The sequence below is a fragment of the Dryobates pubescens genome, chromosome 3 (genome assembly GCF_014839835.1).
Source record: "Dryobates pubescens isolate bDryPub1 chromosome 3, bDryPub1.pri, whole genome shotgun sequence".
NCBI lineage: Eukaryota > Metazoa > Chordata > Aves > Piciformes > Picidae > Dryobates > Dryobates pubescens.
The window spans coordinates 30,601,644-30,620,728 of record NC_071614.1 but is presented as its reverse complement, the minus strand read 5'-3'; positions in this window follow the sequence as shown (position 1 = coordinate 30,620,728).

Sequence of the window (19,085 nt, the reverse complement as noted above, 5' to 3'; positions counted from 1 at the left end):
CAAGAGGACACAGTCTCAAGCTACACCAGGGGAGGTTTAGGCTGGATGCTAGGAAGATGTTCTTCACAGAAAGAGTGATTGGCCATTGGAATGGGCTGCCCAGGGAGGTGGTGGAGTCGCCATCACTGGAGGTGTTTAAGAAGAGACTGGATGGGGCGCTTGGCACCATGGTTTAGTTGATTAGATGGTTTTGGGTGATAGGTTAAACTTGATGATCTCAAAGGTATTTTCCAACCTGGTTAATTCTATTCTATTCTATTCTATTCTATTCTATTCTATTCCATATATACACACACATGTATAAAGATATATTGCAATTAGGTATGAGACTTGGAATACACTGCAACTGTAAATACATGATCACTGTAACTATTGTTTTATCCAATTATTTATTTCAAGCAATTACTCTCTTCTGTGTTACATGCAAATATGCACATGGAGCACGTCCAAACACCATTTATGCTCCCCTGGTTCAAACTGGTCTCAGGAAGCAGTTCATTGTATAAGCTTAGTGTTTTAGTTCTTCTTTTTGAAAAGGCCAAAATGATTTTTTTCTATTAGTTGGAAATGCATGGTGAAGGTTTCATGTGAACATATGCAACCCTATAAGTTTAATTCTGAGCTTCTCAAGTCACAAGTAGCTTTAGTTTTGTGACTCCTTTAACTTGAATAGTCTGGACACTTCTGTCACATGGCTTTATTTCTACTTTGTATTTGTATGAGTTAACTAAAAAGGAATTGGAAGGTGCCCTTTGTGCCATAGGGAGGTTTGCGGTAAATTGTGTTCTATGCACATTTTACAAGTATTCATGTTGCTCTCACAATGCCAATATTATTTTACATAACATCTGGAAAGCAAATGTATATAATGTTAAGCTAAATCAGTGATTATTAAAAAGAAACTTTCAGAAGTACTCTTTTTTTTTCTTTCCTCTCTCTGATCTGATGAGTGGGATGAAGTAATGAGAATTTGTGCAGAGAAGATGGTATTGCTTGTTGTACTGTTCACAAAGTGTCCTCCAATATTCCCTAGGGGGAGTGGTAAAGTTGCTTAAACTCTCTCAAAAGGCAATAAAGAGGATCACACTTTTAAAACATAGCCTAGGGAAATACAACAGCACATAAATTCCTTTGGAAATTGCTTGTCAGGTTCATTTGGAATGGTAAAAGCCAGAATGTGCTTCCAGCTAATAATTATTTCTGAGTGGGAGGTTTGCCTGAGCTCTGGGGAAAAACAAAAGATTTGAGTGCAAGTAGTGGATTTGTTTCTGGAATGCTTTTCAAAACAGAGAATTTGTAATTTTTTATTTTATTTTTTTTTACCCCTATTCATACTTTTAAATTCTGCTGCAGCACTGGTGGAAATCGCAGGGGACTTCACTATTGAATTGGAAGGGTACTGGATTAGGCCTATAGTCTCCTCACAGTGAGTCAACAACAGAAAAAAGGTTTGATTGTTCAGTAGCAAAGGCGCGTGATGTCTTGTGGCTGGCTTTTAAAGTATTCTGTCTATGCAAATCCCATTAGAAGTAATGCTACATAATTATCAATTTGCAAGACCTATTGACCTGGCATTAAAAGCAAAACAAAATAAATACACTTATGATATACGAGTAATGAATGCAGCTAAATGCCTCCTTAATGGGGACTCTTTTGGTGCTCAGTGAATTCAGTGAGCAGTCACAGTGATTTAACTGAGCTTTCACTCACTTTGGTAGATGGAATTCACCAGTCTAAACAGAGATGCCTGCATTTGAGCTACAACTTACCCCAGGTTTATAGTCAGGTGTGGAGCAGTAGCTTGTTTTTATGGTCAGGAGAGAAAGCAGCTTGGTTTAGGATGCAGTTCATCTCATCCTGACATGGATGTTTGAAAAGGATTTTGTGAATTTTGTCCTCAAACTAACCATTTGTCTCCACTGACTATAAATGGAGCCACAGTGACCAGCTGAGATGGAGATGAACCCTCCTCTAGCTTTATGAAAAAGTCAGCATCTGCTGTTTATCCAGAGTGCTCTTTGCTTGAGTTATGTCATAACCCCACCAGCTCGAGACTCTTCTCTCCCAGTGCTTGTGCACAGGGCCTCTTTGTGCCCCTACAGCGTATATAAGGCAAACTAAAGCAAATGGACAATTTTCTTCTGTCAAAATGGTGCTGTTCTATGGTAAATGATGCTTGGATCATGCAGGAATATTTGTAAACAAGTTCAGCTGAAAACAACAAAGCAAATTTTTGATACTAAAAATGTTCCACTGCTGAAAAAAGGATTGCGATTTTCCATTTCAAAGTGACATTTGAGATGGAAAGGTAGCAAGCTTTGATCACTTAAATTTACTTCAGCACAAAGAGTAGAGCACCAACCCAAAGCAAAGGGTTATGTGATCTGAAATGCTATTTATTTATTTAACTAACTTTTATGGTATGACATTTTGTATTTCACATGTAGTTTTTACTTTATTTTACTTCTAAAGGAAAAACCCCAACATATTCAGAACTTCTCTTTCCTCAGTGTACAGTAATGTGTATCAGAACCCAACAGGTTGTTTTTTCTAAAGTTCATGTAAAGCCTATGATGTGTTTTCTGTATCTCTGTATTTCAATACTTGTGTAGTCTTTGCCTAGGGGCAGGTTTTCATCAAAATTTCTTGAACAAATGGCTTTTAACATTATTGTCCTCAGCAGGCTAGTGAAGATCTGGGGCAAACCTACATAAGTCAATAAGTTATCTGAACTCAAACTGGGGGCATAAAATACAGGGAATTGCAAATGCCTGCTTGTTTCATGTAGGGATGTTAAATGGCAGTGTATCCACTGCTGGTAACACTTCTACTTTTAACTTAGTGGCAGCACAATTTAGCCTTTTCAACTGCTTATGGCAGGGCCTCCCCTTGATCACGCTCTTGGCAATCAGATGAGGTTTCTTATTCTGGGGCGAGGATGTTCGCCTTCTGTTCAGTTATGCTCTGTAGTGCATGCAATGACTCTAAGCTATGCACCTAAGCAAATATCCTAAGGAAACCCATACATCCTTGAAGTAGAGGATTTTAAATTTATTTTTTTCTGTCTTTTCCTTTCTAGAAATAGATTCATTCTCTGATGGTCTGAGAGCAGCCATTGACTGTGTTCCCGTGCCGTTGAAAAATTACTGTCAAAAGTATTTGCTGACATCTAATCAAGGCTGAGATGAGGGATTTCTTAAAAACAGCATTTCTGATGCATATCAGGTTGCTTTGCTTGGTCAGTTGTTGTCATCTCAGCTTTAAAAAATTTTAATTACCATAGTTGTTATGAACATATTCCTTTAGGGAAATATAATTTTCTTATGTTTGAATTAATTTGGGTGAGTGCAGTCTATATTCTCTTTAGAATGGCTTGTCTCATGGTTTGAAATCAGAACTATTCATACTTTCTGAATTTGTGAGCAGATGCTACTGGTGGGACTCCCCTGTGTGTCAGTCATTGTTCTCCCTAGAATGATGTGTGCACACAGGCAGGCTGTGGGCACACAGCCGTGCATGAGGAGGCTGAATCCAGCCTCGGGAATGGGCAGCTCCAATTCAGCCAAAAGGGAAGAATCTCTGAGTTGTTACCATTGCTCAGTGACTTCACGGCATGTGCTTCACCTTAGAAGTGTTAGAGTGGAAGTTTCACTAAAACCCACATAAAATACCATCTCCTCTTTACTGAAATTCCTGTTGAAAATGGGACTTTCATCTCCAGGTTCTCTCTGGCACTTCTGAGCAGTTTTCAAAATTTTTTAACAACAGATACATTTGGTGTAAATTAGAATGGTGTGCCAGGGGGAGTTACATCGATCCGTATTGGTGGAAAGCTAATGTAAGGGTGACTTGATTTAAGCATTTGGATATTTTCCCAATACTTCAAGCCGTTTGGCAACAGTGTTTATTTGGATTCAGAAAGAATGAAAGCTTGCCTGATAGGGGAAAGTGATCTTTCATTCTAAACTTTCATTCTAAACTTCTTTCTCTTGTGCAGCTGTGTCAGATCTGAGTTGCAGATGGGTGCCCTCAAAGGATGCTCTTCCAACAACTTTGCATATTCTTTATCTGTAGAAGTTACAGTAGCTCTTTGGTTCTTATCCAATGACAATACTGGACTGATTAATTTCTGCTATCCTCCACATTACACCTTCAGTAATGCTCCTATTACCATGATCAGTGTTTTCATCTCAAGGGACAGATACATTTCTGATATTTATGACCATTTACTGTCCATGGCTACTTTTTTCAGAGCACAGAGAACTGCATTTCCAGTATATTCACCTTCTCATACCTTCAAAGTTGTAAGCCATGTTCTATCAGCCATAAATGCACTTTATACCTTGGAGTACATGCTCTGAATTTACAACAGCTTGCTAGAGAAAAGTCTTTTGAGACATTAATTCTGTAATTCAGTTTATTCTGCTTGAATTATGAGCCAAGTAATAAATCTACATTATTTATCTGCACTGGTGGTTCCTAGCCAATTGTGTAGGTTATTCTTTGAGAAAGTTGTCTTCAAAGCTGTTCTTATTAAAAGACATTACAAAATTTTTCCCTTCCCTGTTTGCAGGGTTTATATTTGAGAGGTCTTGTTCAGCCTTTTAAGTATATATATTCCTATAGTGTCTTCAAAGTTGTCTAAGCAACTTTTCTTATTGGAGGGTTGGGTTTTCAAGACTTGACCCTTCTGCAGGAGGGATGAACAACATAAACACTGGTTTGCCGATGGATGGACACAGATAATAGCAGATCTTGATATAAAGTCCCAGGTCTTTGTGCAGTTTTTGCATCAGTCTCCATGAAGAAGATTATATGTGATGAGACTAGCAAATTAACACAGTACTTAATGAAAAGAACTTGTGTGGAAATGAAAATAGGAGAGTTTAGAGGACGGTTAAGTTAGATTTTTCCAGACTGGTTGTTCCTGATTAAATCCTTCATGACCTAACAAAGTGGCTGTAGTTCTCTGACTTTAGAGAGCTGATGGAGGATGGGTAAATCATAAGCCAGTCAGATGATCATTCACTAATAAGTCAGTCTAAGATATAATGATATGATAAGTGCCAGCTCAGTATAAATGGAGAAAATCAAATTGTTTCAGGCAAGACTAGTTTACCTATTATAAAGAAAAAAATAGTGACCAGGAAAGGAAATGTCATATGATTTCACTCTCATAAAATACTTATGTTCTCTCACAGGACACACTTATTATCTTACTTTTAGTAAAGCATTTGACACTGTCTCCTACAGCATCCTTGCAGCTAAACTGGGGAAGTGTGGTCTGGATGATCCGGTAGTAAGGTGGATTGTGAACTGGTTGAAGGAAAGAGGCCAGAGAATTGTGGTCAATGGGACGAGGTCTAGTTGGAAGCGTGTACCTACTGGAGTCCCTCAGGGGTTGGTATTGGGACCATTACTATTCAATATATTCACTGATGACTTGGATGAGTGCACAGAGTGCACTGTCAGCAGGTTTGCTGACAACACCAAGCTGGGTGGAATGGCTGACACACTGGAAGATTGTGCTGCCATTCAATGAGACTTAGACAGGCTGTAGAGCAGGGCAGGGAGAAATTTAATGAAATTCAACCAGGACAAGTGTGGAGTCTTGCACCTGGGAAAGAATGATCCATGTACCAGTATAGGTTGAGGACTGATCTGTTGGAGAGCAGGGAAGGGGAAAGGGTCCTGGGGGTTCTAGTGGGTGGAAAGAGGACCATGAGCCAGCAGTGTGCTCTTGTGGCCAAGAAGGCAAATGCCATTCTGAGGTGTATTAGAAAGGGTGTGGTTAGTATGTTGAAAGAGGTTCTCCTCCCCCTCTACTCTGCCCTGGTGAGGCCACATCTAGAATATTGTGTCCAGTTCTGGGCCACTCGGTTCGAGGACAGGGTGCTGCTTGAAAGCGTCCAGTGCAGAGCCACAAAAATGATTAAGGGAGGGGAATATCTTCCTTACAAGGAGAGACTGAGGGAGCTGTGCCTTTTTATCTTGGAGGAGACTAAAGGGTGACCTCATTAATGTTTATAAATATGTAAAGGGTGAGTGCCAAGAGGATGGAAGCAGTTTCTTAGTGATGCCCAATGACAGAGCAAGGGGCAATGGGTGGAAGTTGAAGCACAAAATGTTCCATGTAAACACGAGGAAAAAAATTTTCACTGTGAGGGTAGCAGAAAACTGGAACAGGCTGCCCAGGGGGCTTGTGGAGCCTCCCTCTCTGGAGACACTCAAAACCCACATGGATGTGTTTCTGTGTGGTCTGGTAGAGGTGGTCATGCTCTGGCACAGGGGTTAGACTAGATTCTATGTGAATCTGTGAAATTTGATTTGTAAACCTGTCATATAGTGAGTGTAAAACTACCATGGAAAAAAAAGAAAAGAAATAAAATTATGAAGGTATTAAGGATGCAGTCTCAAAGCAAAAGAATGAGTGCTTGCTGTAGGGATTCTCTTGGCTTGGAGTCTATGAATAGTTTCATTAATCACTTTGGAAGATGGAAAAGGGAGAATAGCTGTAATATTTGCAGACAATACAAACCTGGAAGGGAAATGCAAGCTATTGGGAAGAAAAAAATCTGAAAGACTGAAAACAAGATTAAAAAAAAAAAAGGCTGAAGAAAAGATGAGAGAAAAATAAGAGACAACTCAATGAGGAGAAGTGTAGAACACTACCCTGAGGAATAATTAATTGCATACATATAAGAAAGAGAGAACTCTTGGCAAAGCAGAAGTTAAACAGACGCCACTGAATCACTAACTGAATGTGAGTGAAAAATCCCACACTGTGAAAAGTAAACCCCATACTAGGGTATATGGCAGGCACATTGTAAGTTTTACTCCTTCTGCTTTACTCAGCATTCATAAGACCTTGTCCTGTTCCCAGTTTTGGGCAGTGCACTGTAACAGATGGGCCAACTGGAGGCAGTCCAGCAGAGAGTGTGCAGATAAACCACAGATGTATAAAACATGACCTTTAAGGTGAGATTGGAGGAATTTGTTTTGTTTATCCTAAAGATGAGAAGACTGAGAAGGACATGACCATGCTATAAAGGATTGCCACCAAAAGGCAATGATTGAATCCCTGTATCCACATACATGACACAAAATAACAACTTAAAATGCAGCATGCATGATTTAGGTAACACATTAGAGAAAAGCATGTCCCTGTAATGATACAACAAGTCTCTGTCTGGAATGATTTAGATATAGCAGATCCTGACTTTGGACCAGTGCTGGATACGACAACATTCTCAGCCAGAGATATGTTCCTTTCTCATGAAAGTGTTACTGCAGCAAATGAGGCATGAAGCACCTTGCTGTCCCAGAAGTCACACACTTGAAATGAGGCACAAACTAAAATGTGAGCTAGAAAAGTTGAAAGGCGCTGGAGCAGTTGACAGGAAGGTTCCCTTCGAAGCTCTCTTTCTCTTGACTTAGAGCACGTCTTTAAATAACTTATTTGGGGGTGTCTCAAAAAGCGACACCTAAAACAAGTTCAGGAACTCTTGTGATCACAGACTATGCAGGCATACTTTGGGTATTTTTTTGGCTATGCATTCTCTTTTGCTGAGAAAAAGAGGGGCTAGACTAGAGTATTTGTTGCTTCCATCATCTTTAGGCTGCATTTATTAGGCTCTTCTACACATACTAGAAACTTTTGCTAACCAGATTCAAGCCCCAATGATTAGACTCAGAGAGTTTTGATATTTTTCTTCGTGGAACATGTTTATAGTTGTTGTTTCTAAGGCTTATACCATTTAGAAATCGTAGAGTGTCTCCTGTGTGCCCACTTCACACAGAACTAAATCCTATCTATTTGACCCCAAGGATGAGAAATGTTATCCCCAGAATTTTGCAAGAAAGGTTAGTTTAAATTATCTGCAAGAAAAGTTTAGAAAGAGTGCTGACCCACATAGTGTTATCTTTGTGTTAGAGCTGAAATGATGATATAAAACTTCTGTGCTTAACATAAATCTTGATAGCTTTTCCAGCTTTTCTTTTAAGATTTTTTTTTTTTAATTAGTCTTCTAGCAATATTGATTTCTGTAGGATTTTCTTGGAGGAGTACATAAACTACAACAAATACAGAATCACAGAATCACCAAGGTTGGAAGAGACCTCAAAGACCATCAAGTCCAACCTGTCACCACAGACCTCATGACTAAACCATGGCACCAAGTGCCATGTCCAATCCCCTCTTGAACACCTCCAGGGATGGTGACTCCACCACCTCCCTGGGCAGCACATTCCAATTCCAATGGCTAATGACTCTCTCAGTGAAGAACTTTCTCCTCACCTCAAGCCTGAACTTCCCCTGGTGCAGCTTGAGACTGTGTCCTCTTGTTCTGGTGCTGGTTGCCTGGGAGAAGAATACTTCAAGGTGCATGTGTTGAAGCAACAATAATCTGCCTTCTCCTGTTTGCTAAAACATTACCTTATACTAGGCAGTACAGGTGAGCATAATGGTTGATGGATGATTCTCCTATTGCCCAGACATGGCCTAAGTTTTATAAAGTTTATATGAAAAAATAAGTCAAACTGAATAGCTTTTCTAATGCTTTAAAAAAGTAGCTGGTAACCTGTTGTCAGTCATATTGGTTTAACATAATATTGTAACATCAGCTTGTTCCTACATCTGTTTCAGCAATCTAGGGAAAATATCTCCTTGTACTGTATGGGATAGTAATTTCTGATAAACAGAATGGGCTCTCTGTTAAGGGACATTCATTTGCAGAAGGAAGGAGGAAATACATAATGGTTATTAGCTTCTTTCATGGTGTATTGATGAGGAATCTCTCATTTTCAAGTTCATAACTCAGGAAATCATTCACAGAGTCTAGGGCAATTCAGTTAGATTTTACTCACTAGATTGTTCACTTTCTCCCAGTTAGAATGAGATCTCTTGTTCCTTCAGCCTCCAAGAGCAGTGTCTATACAATTAAGGGTAAGTTTATCAGAAAATACCACTCTCCCTACACTGTGTTTTACCTTCCCTATGGATTCTCCAAAACACGGTATTCCATGTCCTCTGTGAAACCTCTAAGCTATAAGTCTACTATGTACTTACTTGCTACTTAAAATGGAATTTCTGTATATATTCCCACTGTGGTGTACACGTTACTATCATTAAGCTGGCAGGCTGAGTGAACTATTTTGCTAATATGCCCATTTTGCTAATATGAGCAATGGAACTAGCTTAATTGAAAAACTTGTTGTTATCAGAGCAGTTTATATTACATTTCTGTGTGGATAAAGATCTCTTCTCTGTTTTTTTTGTTGTTTTTTTTTTTTCTGTACTTTTATATAGCATAAAAAGCATCTGTCCAACAGGCAACTGATTATTAACTCCAATTTAAATAACTTCCCTAATAAATAATGTATTTACAGTTGTCAAATTTGAACTCCTAAATATTTTTTACTGTCTTTCGAATACTGCAGAGTGAAGTGATAGGACAAATTGTAGCCCAGAGTCCAACATCTGACTGATTATGTGTGCTCTGTCACTGTTGGTACAAGAATAATGCATCAACTGTAAAACAGCAAAATTAGATGTTGGGGCAAATCCTGGTAATGCAAACTGAGCAGCTGCTAACAGCGCTGGCATGAGATCATCTCCTTGTGTACTTTCTGACTAGCTAGATACAAAGCTTGTGGTAGAATAGTTGAGTTTTAATATGCTGGTAAAAAAACTGAGCTGCTTGAACAGGAGGTAAACTTAAGATCTAGTTGAAGTAATTTATGTAAGAAGAAAAATACTTGCAGGCACAATTCTAAATAATATCATCTGCTTCCTTGCAGAACTCTATTTATTTTATGCTCATCCCATTTCCCATTTTTCTCATGCCAGGGATATAATGCAGACTCCAATAGAGTGATGGTTTTCCCTTAACAGCCATCTCAGGACACAGACGATTTTGAGCGTCTCTGGAATTTTAGCACACAAGGTAGCTGGATTTGTTACAACGTTCAGAAGTGATACAGCTAACAATGCCCTAATTGAAATAGTGGCAGTTAGGTTTCAGACTTGACATTCTTCTGTAAAAGTAAGGGAAAAGCCATATCCTTAGAACTGTAATTTCAGGTGTTTATCTTTGCAATGTCACACATTTCACTCTCTTATGGTTTCACAGTCATGGTGATTACTAGTATCATAATAATACAAAAATAAGCTGAAACTCTTATATTGCAGTGTATAGCAGAGCATGGCAAATTTTGTGGCTGTGCCTTTGTAGAGCATAACTCAGGCTGGAAACAGATGTGCTTTTCTCAGCCCGGCTCTGCTTATGAGGAGATTACTCTGCATCAGTGCTGACTTGCTCTTACTTTCCAGCAGAACTGATTGTGTGAGTGCTTCTTCATCCATTTCAGTTACACCAAGTCATATTAGCTTAAGTAATGGGAATAGGTCATGGCTAACCCAGTTTATTTTAATCAAAATGACTTAAGGAATCACAAGAACGGGCTTGTGGAAAATGTGACTTTTGCATGGAGAGCATCTAAGGAATAAAGGTGGAAGGTAGCCAGTGGACAGGCCTGATTCCAGGCATCTTCACGAATAACTGTTGAAAATTTTCACACATGGTAATTGGAGAGCATCCTATCTGTGCCTGACAAAGTGACACTCTGCATCATGAACAAGCAGTGAAGTTGCAGTAAAATGTAGCCTGTGCTGGAAGCCTTAGGCCAGATGAAGAGCATTCGTCTTTCCAGTCACACACATGGTGTGAATGGGCACAGTGCCAAGGACAAGTGAACTATTTGATTATGCTAATTGATAAAATTAGGATAGCAAAAAGCTTGAAATGAAAAGAAAATTTTTATTACAAATTAGGTTATAAAAAAAATATTAAGATAGCAAGTGAAACTGCACTCTAACTATGAACAAAATGGACAGTTACTCAGGCCAGAAAACACACACAATACTAACACAAGGCTTTTCTAGAGTTCTAATCTTAATAGCACTGGAAGAGTAAGAGTATTGTCAACAGCTATCTGTAGTACAAATATGCAAGAAAGTTTAGTTATATGCTCTAGATATTCATTTGGTAAGTGTGATGTGGTGAAATGAGGTGGTTAGAGAAAGTGTTCACATCATAAATTCTTGAAAGGGGAATGATAGATGAATACTTTATTTAAAGCACTGTGCTTCCTGACACTTGAGAAACAGACCAACAGAACATGATCTACTTCCTAGGCCGTTTTGGATAATAAGACAAAGCAGAGAAATTCCAGACTATAAATCTGCTGGAAAATGGCATTTGTGAAAGACTGAAATGTTCTGTTAAACAGACAGAATTCACTGATTGTCTGTAGCTGAAGAGAATAGAGAAAATTAAACATGGTGAAATGCTTCTACCCTGATGTTTTGGGATAGAATATCTCTTTGTGGAAAGTACACCCCCCTATTTTTTTCCCTACATTTTTAAAAAGCATTCTGTGACTATGGAATTTTATAAATTATGAGCTGAAGTTCATTGTAAAACCATGGTGCATCTCAGGTCTGTCTCTGTGCAAACCCAGTGCATTTTAGACGTGAGTTCCCAGAGTGTCACAGAAACTCCCCATCTAGCTGCAAAGATAAGATAATAGACTGACCTGAATCAGTGGCAAGACTTGAGACAAGGTGAACTTAACCCCTAGCCTACTTCAGCACAAAGCATTTGATTAACTGGCACAGGAGCTCTCCAGACGGGAATTTCAGGCTGTCTTGAAGTTTTTGCCCTGCAGTTCCAGTTGTGCCTAGACCAATCCCTATGCTGAAATTTGTTGATTATCATTGGGGGTGGAGAATCTAGCTATCCCTGAGGCTTCCTGAGGTGACTCCTGATGCAGAATTGATCAAATCAGATGTAGATAAGACAATTTCAATAGTCAATATAAAATCCTTCAGTGGGTGAATAAATGGTCAGGTAGGACAATCTTTAGTATATGATTAAGATAGTTCGGAAGTATTTTCTATGTGGTTTCTATGTAGCAGGATCACAGGCTAGGTGAGTGTAAGAACTGAGTATAAGAACAGGGGTTTGAAGCGTCTCACTGAACAGTTCATGGAGCCACTGCAAGGATTCTTGAAAGTCTCTCATCATCATCTAGGCAATGTCCAACTATCCAGTTTGAGATGTAGATACAGTATTTTGGTGTTAGTTGAGTGCATTTTCCTTCATTTTGTTAATACCACCCCTTTCCACCACAAAAACTAACAATTGCAGAACCAGAAATAAAATGCCATTTCAACAACACAGAATTTTTTGAAATCAGGTTTTTTAAATCTCTGCACTGGTGAGGCTGCATCTGGAATATGGTGTCCAATTCTGGGCCCCTCAGTTCAGGAAGGGCAGGGAACTGCTTGAAAGAGTCATGCACAGAGCTAGAAAAATGATTAGGGGAGTGGAACATCTTCCTTATGAGGAGAGACTGAGGGAGCTGTCTCTTTATCTTGGAGAAGAGGAGACTAAGGCGTGGCCTCATTAATGTTTATAAATATGTAAAGGGTGAGTGCCCAGAGGATGAAGTCAGGCTCTTCTCAGTTATGCTCAATGATAGAACAAGGGGCAATGGGTGGAAGTTGAAGCACAAAAAGTTCCATGTAAACATGAGGGAAAATATTTTTCACTGTGAGGGTGGTGAAACACTGGAACAGGCTGCCCAGAGGGGTTGTGGAGTCTCCCTCCCTGGAGATATTCAAAACCCACCTGTATGTGTTCCTGTGTTCAAGAGGAGATTGGATGTGGCACTTGGTGCCATAGTCTAGTCATGAGGTCTGTGGAGACAGGTTGGACTCGATGATCCTCGAGGTCTCTTCCAGCCTTGGTGATACTGTGATACTGTGATACTGTGTGATCTGGTAGAGGTGATCATGCTGTAGCAGGGGGGTTGGACTAGATGATCTTTCGAGGTCCCTTCCAGCCCCTAACATTCTGTGATTCTGTGAGTCTCTAGTTTCCCATCTTCTGCTCCTGTTTCTGCAGTTTATGCTCTCAGTTGATAAATCTCCCTGTGCTTTCATGTCTCTCCGCTAAGTATCTGAGCTTAAATATAAGAAATCCTACATACATAGCTGGACATGTTATCATAAGTTTTGTACTTTTATATTCAGTGTGATTCTATTCACTAAAGGATGAGTAGCTACATCTACACTGATGTTTTTAAAAAGTCAAGGGGAAGGTCAAGGGGTTCCTCCAGGAAGCCATCCATTCACAAGCCAGGTATTCATAAACATTACTCTCTTCTAGCCCTTGTGCCTCACCATAACCCATCTAATCACAGTAATTGCAGCACTTGAGAAAATATCCCACAGATGTGATCCATTCCTCTGCGAGTTTGTTCTACTCATCTGGCATATTACATTTAATAAAGTTGTATAATATGACCAGCTGTTGATTATATTATATTTGGTTGTACTAAGAACTAGAGAGATCAAATCTCTTCTTTGGGATGCTGCAGAGGATATGTGAGAACTGAGGTCTATAAATACCTTCCAAAACCTGGATAGGCTTAACCTAACTTCTTTGAGCTCCAACATCTTAACTTTGTAATGGTACAAACACCAGACAAATGGACTCCTTTTGTTGTGCTGACCACTGCTTTGTACTGACTACAAAGACAAATTTGTCTTCTCCTGAAGGGCCTTTTCACAAGATTTTGTTGCCAGCATCACCCATTTAGGGAGGTAGGGAACTGACAGTAGGATACTGACAGTAGGATACTGACCAAGATGAGTTACTGTATGGTAATAGGGGCTTAGTAGCAGAAAAAGTACATTATCATATACAGCAAACCTTTTCAGTCCCACAGTAAGCCAAGAGATAAAGCCATATAACCTTTTGAGTTTATGGTGATCTGGAAAGACCTCAGGTACTCTTATAGATAAGATTTTGGAGTTTGGTCCAATGTCAATTGCTTCAAAACCATGCACAGGAGAAGAAGACATCAGTAAGACAGGAAATATAAAGAGAAGCCTTTTCAGCCTTTAAAATAAACTTCTAAACTAACAATATCCTGACACAGAAAAAGAATACTAACTTTTAGGCCATAATTCACTCTGCTCTTGCCTTAAAATAATGTAGGTCAAAACCAAAGCGAGATCAACTTCCAAGTATTTCTTTTGTCCCTTGCTTGGCCTTTATTCGGTTCTTACTCAGAATGTTGCTGAGAGGAAAGTGAGAGAAGAACTCATGGTTTACACTGAATAATTAAAGTTGCTGTCCCACTATTATCTGTACACAGCATTTCTCACGTCCTGTGTAGTACCTTGAAGAAATGCTTTCTTAATTTCACTTCCTACTCCAGACCTAGCTGCTTATCAGTGGTAGACATTATCTATGCATATTTTCTATTTACGTTCAAGCCCTTTAAAGCCAATGCAAAGCTTGAACAATACTGAGTGTAGACTATAATGAGCATGTAAATTTTGTTGTGTGGCCTGGGATCTTTGGATGAAAGGCTCTCTATATGCCTCAGTATTATTAGTTTTTCCTGCATCGCTTGTCAAAATAAATACATGGCTCCTGTTTAGCACAATGCACTGGAAACTTGTGATCTGCACATTAATCTGAAACATAGAACCATATAAAACCATTTTATGCACCTAGCATTGATGATTTAATTTCTACTCTTAAGAAATAGTCAAAGGAAGCTTAGCAATACACATACACAAATTACAAAAACACATGTAAAGAATTAAAAGCTGTTGCCTTCAGTTAGACACCAATTGTCACTATGGAGCAGTGACTATGATGAGGAATTAAATTAGAGTAACATAGCCAACACAAAAATCTTCTGTTATACTGAGAAAAATAAAAGCACAGGATCTTTCATAATGCAAAGGCAGATTCAGCCATGAAAAATATTGTAGAAATCTAATTCTAGTACTTTTCATGGAGCTACGCTTGTAATGTCTGCTCACATGTAAAGATACCCTTGAGGAGGAAAAACAGGAGGAGGTGTTTTATGTTTATGCATTGGGTTGTCTCTGTGGAAGGAAACTGAAGAAGTTAGGAGGATGATTAAACTTAAGTTGTGGCTGGGAGTCATGCACAGATCAGAAATGAAGGCTGATGATTCAGGCTCCTTCTGCTAGCACAGGTGACATTTTAAATAATTTTTATATATTCCACTTGACTCAAAAGTGTTGCATAATAATATGTTACACTCTCTCATGCCATGTTAAGACATTTTCAGGAGGTCCACATGAGATAATGTGGAAGGAAATCTGAAACACTTTATTGTGAAGGATGGGACTTTAGACTCTGAAATTGAAGTAGTTTTGCTTTCCAGGAATTTCTGTCAACTGTTTGCTTTATTATTCACTCTGTTTTCTATGAACAAAGTTTTATAGGCTGGGAAACAACTCTTCTTTCCTCAAGTCCTGTCCTTCTTGACCATTCCAGAGTTTCTTCACCAGTTTTCTAGCCTTTGTTCCTGACCACACAAGGTGAGCAGCTTGGGCAGTTGCAGTCCAGTGCAAACCGACCCTGGAGCCTAACAAGGGCTAGTATATTGCCAAGCACTACCAGGCACAGGTGATTTCTTGGTGGCCTACTCTGTATTGTATGAAGACTATCTGCTGTCCCTGTGCATAGGTATTTCTTCTGAGAGCAGATCCTAACATGAAGTAGCAACAATTCCCAAGGGAAACTCTCAGAGCTATGCCCAGTAAGCACTATTTGGAGAGCTGCTCGTTTGTGCTTGGTTATACAGTTTTCTGGTCAGGCCATTTGGGGAGAAATCACAGAACATCTGCTGACTTTTCGCTGGACTGTGTAAGTCTGGAAACACTTATTGTCAGTCCTGGTGGCCAAACACTGGAATTATCACACCAGGCCCTCACAAATACAGGGTCTGACCTTAGGGTTCACTGTTTAATTTCTGCTGTTCCCTTCCTTCCTCCCTCTCAGTGGTTTAATTTTTCATAAATGTTCTGACTGTTGAGGTCAGTAGATAGTCTCTTAATTATGCAGACTCTCTTTCTCTTTTTAAACAAGTGTTGGCCCTTAACTCTAAGTAATGCCCTTGAAGAGCCTGATTTGTCAATATAAATCATTACAACATGGTAGGGTTGAAAGTTCAGGAAATAGTGAAAAGATCTGTTGTCTGTGTGTTTCTAAAAGTAGGATTTTGCCTGCAAAGTTGAACAAATAAGAGACTGTGAATAGCCAGAGGAGAAACATCCATGCTGTCATTAGGCCTCCTTCCAAGAAGGCTCACAGGAAAGCTGCCAAGCCCCATCCCCTAAGATGGAGGCTTGCTAGTTAACCTCACCAATATACTCCAGGTCTAAGCATCTGTCTCACTGATTTTCGTACTCCCATAATTTCAGCATTATCAGGACGTATTCTTGTCTGAATCTTTAGAAATCCATGGAACATGCAGTAAATTTTGCAAGGCACCACGCTGAATTAACTCTAATTACATGAAACCAAAGTATTTGTTGTGATTTAGCTGTCTAGACCACTGCCTAGTCAACAAGAAGAATCTCCTATGTAAGGTGACTCATCTTGTCTTAAAATAGGTGCCTCAAATCAGGCAGCTCAGGGTGTAAGTCAGCCTTCAGTGAGCATACAAGCAACTCTGATAATGAATTTCAAACACATCACTAGAATTAAGAGATATAATTCACACAGCAGTAGTTTCCCATATCTGTCCATTCAAACTTTTAATCTTTGACATAGAAGGAACACCACACAATGAGAAAAGTGTTTATTCCTTGGTTGTTTATTTTTCCAGAAAGTGCTGATGAGGTAAGGGTAGTATAAACCAATGACAGTGGTAGCATTGAATACAGTAGTTATTAGAGTCAGATAAGCAAACTCACTTTTCGTTGCCAGCTAGATACATCAGCTGGTAGGAAGAGAAAAATTTATATTCCTTAGATAAAAAATATTCTGTTAAGAGCACTTCTGAAAGATATTTATATGAAACTTCTCACTGACAGAATTCTAGTCAAAAGTCTATTCTTCTTTTCCTGAGAGAGATATCTAAGATAGGGCAGATGAATCACCTTCTGGAGATGTCTGTCTCTGAAGACTTCTATTCAGATATTCTTTGTCGGTGTTGGGTGAGGTAAAGCTCCAGCAACTGCTGTTTTTAACCTCAGTAATGAAAGTGGCTGGTGACAAACTGGAGAGAGGAGCCAAAGTAAAAGATGCTCCTTTGCAGGTGATGTGAAAATGCAAGACTAAATCTAGAAAAAAAACCCAATGGTACCATCTGGGAAAGTGTTCAAGAAGAGGTCATGGGTTTTCATCTTCCTGAAGAGATACAGAACACTATTCTGGGAAATCTAACATTAGGAAGATATTTTAATGCCAAAATAAAGGTGCCCATGAAGAACTCAGGGTGGGGGGGTGGTTTGGTAGGGGGGGGGGGGGGGTGAGGAGAAAGGGAGGAGGTGGAAATCTAGAAATGGTACACTTCAGATTTAATTCTCATTTACACTAAGAATATTTTTATCACATTTGCAGTGTGAACTAGCCTTGCAGTAGGTGTAATACTACCTAGTTCCCACTAATTACCAAAATAGTGTCAATTAGTTTTTTTGAGATTGGGCTTTCCTACTTCCTAAATAAGAAGCTGACTTGAAACTGAATGAGCAAGGAGCTATGAAGAGAATATCAAGATGCACAAGAGCCCAAGTATGTTCAGTAAATTACAGTTGTCTTTTGTTATTACAATACAAACAAAACATTTATCAAACCACAGTGTAGCATATACTGTTCATCTGAAGCTGTCGTCATAGTAGGGTTACACATACAGAAACGAATCATTGCAGGTTTGAAATATTTCCATAATTATCTTTAAATAACACAACATTCAACAACATCCAGGATGTTTTAGTTCTGTGCATTTCTGGCCTGTTCAGCTTCAGAGACCATAAAAAAATAAAAGGACTTAGGATAAGAAATGAACACAGTTCAGCACTGATTTATTACTTCCTATTTTTAACCTGGTTGCCTAAGAAATCAATGCTTATGTGATCATGCTCTCTATGTGTGTAGGTATTAAATTTGGCTTACTGGTCAATTTCAACTACATTTGTGTGAAAAGAAATCTAAAAGACAGTAAGGTTGAAAGTAATTTCATATGGCTTTGGATGGGTGGATATGTGGGTATGTTCATTTGAACTTAACACCCCAGGATCCCTTCACATGCAGTGGAGAGGAGTGGTCACTGTATATTGTGATTTATGTAGTCTATTTTAGACTTTTCTTACTGAAGGAGACAAATCTTGTGGGGCAGGGTTGCAGGTCATTAGGGGTCTCTTCAAATTCCTGACTTCTCCTGGAGTTTGAGAAATGATCCCAAAATCCCCACTTCAGGGTCATGGGGCCACTAACAGTCTCTCTGGTTCCCTGGGTCCCCTTCCAATATTCTTTGTTTGGATGGAGAATACCTCTCTGTTTTCTAGTCATAGTATCATAGTATCAGTCAAGGTTGGAAGGGACCACAAGGATCATCTAGTTACAACCCCCCTGCCATGGGCAGGGACACCCCACACTAGATCAGGCTGGCCAGAGGCTCATCCAGCCTGGTCTTATTACACTGATAAGTTCTGATTTGCTATCAGCAAAGGGCTAATTTCCCTATAGTTAATTCTCACAACTAGCTTGTTCTGGACGTGGTTGCTCATCCTGACTATCAACAAGTTGCTTGCATGGTTTGCCTGTTTCCTTGAGCACACAAAAGCTATTCAAGGTTCATTCTTTTCTGTGGGACAGAGGTAGGTGATATTTAATCTACTTAAACAAAAGTTTGTTTTTATTTTGTCCACTGCACTAAAACAAAAATCTGATTAAAGTGCTATCTTAAGAGCAATGCTATCTAGATTTAACTCATGATAACTGCTACACAATATCACACTGATATTTTTTTTTCTCCCACCCCTTGCTGTGTTGCAGCCCTTCCTCCTTCTCATCAGGTTTTTTTACCCCTGGTGATCAGCAGACTATTTGCCTAAGCAGGACAGTTTCAAAAGTAAAGTCTAGCCATTTGTTAGTAGGAGATTGGAAGGAAGAGAAACAGCTTTCCTCTTTATAAACATTTTTTTTGCAGACATTTATACAGAAAGACTGGCAATGTGATCCAGA